Source organism: Poecilia latipinna, unplaced genomic scaffold (genome assembly GCF_001443285.1).
Source record: "Poecilia latipinna isolate Pla-1442-1.1 unplaced genomic scaffold, P_latipinna-1.0 Scaffold461, whole genome shotgun sequence".
Taxonomy (NCBI): domain Eukaryota; kingdom Metazoa; phylum Chordata; class Actinopteri; order Cyprinodontiformes; family Poeciliidae; genus Poecilia; species Poecilia latipinna.
In genome coordinates, this window is record NW_015113077.1 from 202,857 (window position 1) to 209,513 (window position 6,657).

Below are 6,657 nucleotides of genomic sequence, written 5' to 3' on the forward strand. Positions count from 1 at the left end.
AGAAATGTATCTTGACAGTTTATTTTCTTCTAACCAGTTAACAGAATCGTTCTGATTCAAATTCCTTTTTAATGCTGTTTCAAATGATTGTTTCAGAGCTGGCACTGACAAATACCTTAATGTGACTGCTTAATATGGACAACAAATCAAATCTACATAAACATATGTAACACATCTAAAATTCTGGAAGAATAAGGTTGGATATTATGTAAATACATATTTTCTTTTACTTTGTTCACATCTAGAAGTTTTGGGTGTCCTTCCACCAGCTTATTACAATAGAATGCTGAACCCTGGTGTAACTAAATGCAGGTTTGTAGGAGACCTGGCTATGACATACTTTTCTGTCCGGCCCACAAATATGGGGTTGAGATCAAGGCTCTTTAACACACACTCCAAAGCTTTGTCCTTTTGGAAGACCCAGCTGTGCCCAAACTTTACCTTCCTGAGTGATGTATTCAAATTTTGCTTCAATATTTTACATGTTTTGCTTCATTAGGCCAAACAGTGTATACTTAACCGTTAGGAGGGTGTTTGTACGGCTAACAAAGTTCAATTTTCTTTCAACAATTGCAATGTTATCACAGCCAAACACTTCAATTTTAGTTTTCATCAGAACACAAATCTACTAAATCCAAAATCTTTGAATCTGAGTACATTTGCACACTGTCACCCTTTTCTGTTGCTTTCAAAGTGGTGACCTCTTCCTCAGTGAATGACTTTTCAGTCCATAACAATACAGAGTCGTTCCTGTTGAAAATATTTTCCCTTAACAGCTCCATCAAGCATTTTCACAAGGTCCTTTGCTTTAGTTCTGGGTTTGATTTGCACATTTGACATCAAATCATGTCCATCTCTGGGGCAAAGAACCCGTCTCTTCCCTAAATGGAAAGAATGGACATTTGCATGGAGCTCATGCTTGCATGCCATCTTTTGATTGAGGCATCTTCAAGCATCTGCAAATCCTATCCAAGAATGCAACAGACTTGAGCATATCCACAATTCTCTTCCTGACGTCTTGCTTTGGGGTTTTATTCTTCTTCTCTAAATATTCCCTTTCCGGTTGTTCTGAAATACAGTAAATATAAATAACTTGAAATAACTTGGCTAATCCTGGCTCAATTAAAACAATAACAACAACAAGAGTTTAGTATGATTTGATATCAGACAGTGAGAATGAAGAACAAAAAAAGGGACTTATAAACATTTAGTTTAACTATATTTTCTTCAGAAAGTTTTGCACAAAAACAAACATTAAACAAAATGCAATCCTGAGAAGTTGTTCTAGTTGGTGGGTACACATAGTGCCCATTGTAATGAATTAAAATGTACATTTTGTGCCAATTTAATTCCAGGATTGACTGTTCTTCTATTGCTCATTTGCTTTTACAGGAACCGATAAAAACTGAGCAGGCTAATTATTGTACCGGGCAACGTTTGAAGGATAAATACTTAACCTGAACCTTAACATGAACGTAATTCACAAACTGCGGTGGAGCCACCATTTTTCTCATCTCAGACAGAGGAAAAACAGTTTATGCGTTTCTGTAAATCACTTGGAGAATGATTTACACTGACAAGCTGTGGGCAGTGAAGTATGATAATGCACAGATCCAAGGAGTGGAGACTCACATTTGATTGTCTAAATCTCCCTCAGTGAAGAGCATGAGGCTCTATGGCAACAGTAGGGATGAGTTAAATTTACAAAAAAAAAAAAAAAAAAAAAAAAAACCCCAGCTTAATTTTTTTTTAAAACTTTTCTCTCACTAGGAAAGTTTATATTGTTCTTAAACGTATCTGCATATTTGACCATTAAAAGATCTTTGAAAAAAAAAAAAAACTATAAATTGTCGACACCTATTCTGTTGCCAGATAAAAATATGTCATAGTCATACATCTGAACTAAAAAAAAATTAAAAGTTGTAATTACTGTTCTATGATCAATTAGCAACAGCAGGGTACCAGCAGAGGGCAACAGAAAATCATCGTCTCCTCTGCTAGGTCTATGTAGGACACCTCCAACAGCTTCTTTTAACAAGAAAAAATCAAACACTGAAACCATGTGGGCAGCCAAGTTCTGCTGGGATCTGTCTTTGACAACTTCTCTGATCTTACTTATTGCTGTCATTTTATGCTGTGGAGCATCAGGGAAGCTGTCAGCATGTGCAAATCTAAAAGTAGAAGTAACCGGACAGTACTGGCTCTCACAAAAGCACAGACGTCAGAACAAGTCAGATTCTGCTTTTTAAAATCTTGTTCTTTTTGCAGAGTTGTTAAATCTCTCAAAATGCAGCCATTTTTCAAAATCACTGAGTAAACCATTATAAGTTACAGGATAAAAGCAAGGACCAATCATTTCACGAGTGGGAGCAGCCTTTATTCCTCAGAATTCAGATCTAGAAGATTCGGCTCTAGTAATCAACTTGGCTTGCAGCTCCTTTAATGAGTGTGAAAATAACTAAATTAGGGACAAGCATGTTGTATCTTTTCTGTATGTATCAAATCACTTTATGCATGAATCATAGAAATATGGAGTATTGCTCTGCAGATAACCGGAGATGTGTGGTGGCAGCTGCACAGGCGATCGTGTGCCTGCCTCTTGGCACACGTCTATGCCTCTTGAAGCCGGCATGTGTGCCAAGAAGGAACTAAGTTCCTTGCAAATCCATTCACTGGGTATGGTTGTCATTCCTCCAATCCATTCAAATTTGATTTGGCAAAAAGTAGTTTGCATGAAAGAACCTTGAGCTTCAATTCGGGGAGGTGATGATGGGGAGGGGAATGACGCATAAAACACAGATGGCTAAATGAGTCAAGCAGAGGATAGCAGTGCACATACAATACACTTGGTAAATAAATTTAATACCCCATTTTGAAATGGCAGGTTTTTTTATAGCGAGGACACAGTCTGATAGATTTACTTCAGGGTATACAGTAGATAGATGAGCATTCCTCTGCAAAGAAGACCCAAAGCTCAAAACCCCTGGCTGCATGGCGCCTCTCTTTGTGTATTTTGTACGTCCTTCCTGCCTGCGTGTGAATGATTATATGTGTCAACCCTTCCAAGATGAATAGATGGTGGAAAAGCTGAATAGAGTAAGGTGAGAGGTGATATGCAACAAACAATTAGTCATCACTGTCCAGTCTGTTATTTTTGGTACAGCTGCGATCCGGTGAAGAGGTTGATTGTCTCTCAATAAGAAGGTTGGAAGTTGATCTCCAGTCCTTCTAAAATGGAACTTGTTTGGTTTATGACATGCAAGACGTTCCAGGAACAACCTGAAGCCTAATCCACAATTACTGCGAGTACACAAAAGACTTAAAGTATGTTGCAGTGTGGAGACCTGATGACACCAAAAGTTGTCCTTTTTGCTGCAGTTCTATGAGATTTAGTTCGATGACCGTGAGGTTTGGACATTTTACTTCTTCCTCTTCAATCACCAAATCAAATGTGTCTCCTTGCCCTGCTGAGATGGCTTGAACTTTTCTGATAGTGTGGGCAAGTTTAGATGAATAGCTATTTTCTAGTTGCCATCCCTTAACTTGGCAAAATCAGCACACATCTGCTTTATTTAAATGGCATGTTCTCGTGTCATTCCAATTTTGAAGTGTGGCTACTAGAAAAGGGATACAGCGTCAGATCGTATTGATACTTCAGGGTATCACCTATGTGTTTTACAAATTAGAGTTCATAATTTTAAAATTGATGATTTTTTTTTTTTTTTAAAGTTATTGACATGTTCACTATGGGTCACCAATAAATGTTGAGGGTGATTAATTTCCAAAATCAAAACTGTTAAAAAAAAATATAATATTTTTGCCTAATCAGAATGAAAGAAGACTAAAAATAACACTTAGCAAACCATCTGCTTATATAGAACAGCAAATAGTACAGAAGTGAAATATATTAATGCAAATTCAATTAAACATTTTTTCTGGCACAACAAGACTTAAACCGTCTTAAAACTGCAGGCTTTCAATAAACTAACAGGCATAAAATAATTTCCAGATCAGTTAATTCACATGTGCTTTTTATGCAAATAAATGTGCCTACTTTACATACTTGACCATAGGAGTGTAAGTATGTGTATACATGGTTGTCAGTGTTGTCTGTGTTGCCATGTAGAGGATCACTGACAAGTCCGGACCGGTAGACGCTGTTAGAATTAATCAGGCATAGAAAATGTGAAGATGGAAACGTAAGCTTCTCTCCATTGCTGTTTTATGTTTTCTCTACACTCAACTGTCCCTCTGTTGAAAGCAGAAAATTAATCTCAGTAAAATGTCTGGAAAGGAAAGATATGTTAGCTTTTCATTAGTACCTGCAAGGACGAGGATGTTTGGACTAACTGTAAGAGAGGAACACTTTGCTATCACGTTTACCTTCTGTAAGATGGTAAAGGGATCTGCCTTATGTTTCAGTAGCCGTAAATATATAAATTAACAAACAATAGTAAATGACAAAATGAAGAATAAAATTATCATGGATCAACTTGAATGCAACACTACCAAAGGACATCCTGCATTTGTTTAAACAAACCACACACCTATCATCAAGCAATTCTACGTCTCATATATTTTCTGAAACATCAACATGGACCATAATATGTGAACCAAATGGCTCAAGCTGTTAATGTTTGCTTCCTCACCTCCTCTGCTCAGAATGCTGCATATGTGTGACTAAACCGGAGACATGCAGAATAATAATGAAGAGAAGAAACATCAAATTGATGAACAAATATACATATAATATTTGCATCTCGTTATTGTTTAGGCTTTCCGTTCAGTGCTGAAAACATGACAAAATACTCAAGTTTGGATCAAATAAGTATTGTTCCAATAATTGTATGAATTCTGGCCTTGTAGTTAAGGACGGTAAAGTAGATGTAGGAAGTTATTTTCCCAAACTTTGTTTTGTGTTTATTTCCACTTTTTTTCTTCCTTCCAAATTATTCAAAGCTGAGAACGTGATACGCTAACCCAGCTTCTCATCTTGAAAAGAACGTTTTATCATTAGCTCAATGCCTTTTTGTAAATTGCTCATCATTTTCTCTCTGAATTTATTTGAAGTAACTAATATTTTGCCTAAAAGTTTGCCTGTAAACAACCTCATTATTTCTATTCCTTTAATAAACAATTAAAATTTCCAAGCAAGAGCAGAGAACAGTTTTGGCAACTGATACAAAAATGCTTTACTTTGTTTCCTGACTGAAGAGGTTTGCTGTAGCTACCACTGAAGGTGAAGGACTCTTATTTGCAGTTGAGTTTAGAATATTTTTGTCTTAGGAGTTCTTGCAAAGTTTTTGTTTTAATAATTAGAATTTTAAAAAATGACGCCAGCACTTTTCCTTGGCCCATCATTGCCTTGGTAACTGCTGTCTTGACTGGTCTCATGAGAGGTATGAAAGGATCCATGACAGCGATTTATTATCATAATCCATTTAATATTTGTGAAGTTAGGGACATTATTCACTGTGCCTTGACAGTTTGAAGGACAATTTAACATCATAATTTTGTATATAACGGCTTTCAATCAAGTAACTTTTATAGATGTGCTGGTGTGTCAGCTTTGACTTTCTAGTATGGGCTATCTATTGCAAAACTTTTTCTTTTTTTTTAATCAGCTTAATCTGATAATTTACATCTGTTAGTTTCTTTTAGAATTTATATCATTTATATATTTCAGACATATATTAGGAACTACATTCATTTCTCTTACACAAGATCAAAGTAATTCTCTGTCTTTCAACTGTGCTGAGCTCTTGCTTATCAATCGATGAACAGTCTGGCCTCTCTGTAATCTGATAGGTTGATCTTCTTTTTGATTTGCTATGAAGTTTGGAAAAAAAAAAGCATCACATCATATATATCAATCATAAATAATTAACATGAAGCAAAAGTATAAAGCAGCAGTGGATTCACATTTGCACATGAAAAATAGTGAAAAAAAAAATCCTGTATTTTTATTTTTTTTTTTTAAACATCTTTCTTGTTAAATCTTTCTGAGGATCTGCTCAGAGCCCATGGGAAAAGCACCTCTGCTCTGGGGGAAACCGAGGCTGCGTTCAAAACCAAAGCTGTGCACTTGAAATCGAGGAAAGCAGGAATCTCCACAGAAAATGTCTGAGGAGACATCATCAGATATATAATTTGATGCTGTAGTTGATTTAATTTCTATTCATTACATTAAGTAAACCAACCACTCAGAAGCATTAAAATATAATATTAAAGAATATTTGTTTTTTTTCAATAGTGATATTTCAATGTATAATCTGTAGGAGAAAAAAAAGCCATGTGAAAACTTACATGAAACATAAGACATTTGGTTCAATTCATATCCATTTAATTTTGTTCTACTTATTAAAAAGTCTATCTGCCGAGGCTAGTCAAGTCCTATGCCCATGTGGTGCATAATTAAGGATCCTCTTAAGGTAGACAGCTGGGAGAAATCCTGATCAAATGCGACGTACCGCCTTGACTAACTCCTTTTGATTTAGATGACCCCTTGCTCCACTCCAACTTCTCTCTAGAAGTCCAAACTCATCTCTCTCTGAAATCAACTTATTCCAGTAAGCCGAGTGCTGAACTCCCATCCTTCCAATCACCAGAAAAATCACATAACCACAGCTAAGGTTAGGAACCTTAATAGGAAGTAGC